The sequence below is a fragment of the Dicentrarchus labrax genome, unplaced genomic scaffold (genome assembly GCF_905237075.1).
Source record: "Dicentrarchus labrax unplaced genomic scaffold, dlabrax2021, whole genome shotgun sequence".
In the NCBI taxonomy this organism is placed as follows: domain Eukaryota; kingdom Metazoa; phylum Chordata; class Actinopteri; family Moronidae; genus Dicentrarchus; species Dicentrarchus labrax.
This window is the reverse complement of record NW_026136713.1, coordinates 25,136,918-25,138,223: the sequence shown is the minus strand read 5'-3', so window position 1 is coordinate 25,138,223 and position 1,306 is coordinate 25,136,918. Positions and strand designations below refer to the sequence as shown.

The window sequence follows — 1,306 nt, the reverse complement described above, 5'->3', positions numbered from 1 at the left end:
AGCATCTGCCCATAATCTCATTATTAAATATATATAAAATATAAAAACTGCAGGAAGTCGGATTATTTCCTGTGAATATTGATCAGAGAAATCTCATGTGTGTTTTATTTGATGGTAAAAACATACTTACTTAAATTATATGTTAAACTACAGATAATAAGATCATTCTAATATGTCTTCACCGTAATAATAGAAAGGTTTTTCTGTGTTTGTTACGGTAAAGTTCTGGCAACCACAGCTGCCAAAACAACAACCCAACATTAGAAACACTGTACATCTGTTGAGGTTCACATCAGGACACAGAGACTGAAAACAGAATCTTTCTCATTCATGATTAACAGGTTGTGTTAAAACTCCTGAATCCTGAACTCAGATCTTTTTACTGACTCCCAGAATCAGAGAAGTCTCGTCTGTTCTCAGTAAACACGTCTCTGTGGATGTGGAGGAACTCGCTGTTGCTGCGTTACTATGAGACTGTTTTGAAGCCGTGGGACTGTGCATTGTCTCGGGACTGTCAGAACAATTCGCACTACGCTTTATGAGGCGCTGCCACCGATCTATTTAAAGCTGCTCGTCATGATGGAGGAGAAGGGAGCTCCTCTATAGGCCAGTGTGTTAACCATCAGATTCCTGTCTCTCCTAATGGAGTTTGGAGTTTAACTCAATTTAAAGTTGCACAGAAAATGCTTTGAAGCTTGCAACAACTATTTATCCTCGGCTGGAGTTATATTTCGGGCATGTTCAGCTTGTGCTCTTATTTTGAATGTTTGTCTGTCTGTACTTTGTTTGCACATATTTCTGTCTCTGTTCGAGCTGTGTGCCTGTTTTCTGTCTTCATATTGTATTTAATTGTACACTGAAAGCAACTTAAAGGTCCAATGTGTATGTGAAGCTGCAGATCGCAACTCCCTCGCTTCACCCTCCCAGTCTGAGCCAGGGCTGCTTCCTCTCTTTCAGAGGCTGCAGCAGGCTCAGTTTTAAAGCTAATGGTCTGAGATATTAAGTCACTGTACCAACCACATCATGCTAGCATATCAGTAAGGGGGCTAAATAACGCCCGAAAATGATGGAAAAACTGTCAGGCCATTATTTTAAAGGGATCCCTTGACCTCTGACCTCAAGATATCTGAATGAAAATGGGTTCTGTGGGTATTCACAAGTCTCTCCTTTACAGACAGACCCTATAAAAGTGTTATTATCGCCGAGTGTATTGGAATATTTCTGCATGTGCAGTGCATCGTCGTGGTACATCATTCGTCCCGTAACATTATCCCCAGCTCCAAAAGACCGCACACACTCACAGACA

The 1,306-nt window shown here is 41.0% G+C and overlaps 1 long non-coding RNA gene across 2 annotated transcripts in view; it reads left to right on the top strand.

Moving 5' to 3' along the window:
• LOC127374718 (uncharacterized) overlaps positions 1-1,306 on the top strand; it is an 89,023-nt gene that overhangs the window by 33,713 nt on the left and 54,004 nt on the right. The window lies entirely within an intron of this gene.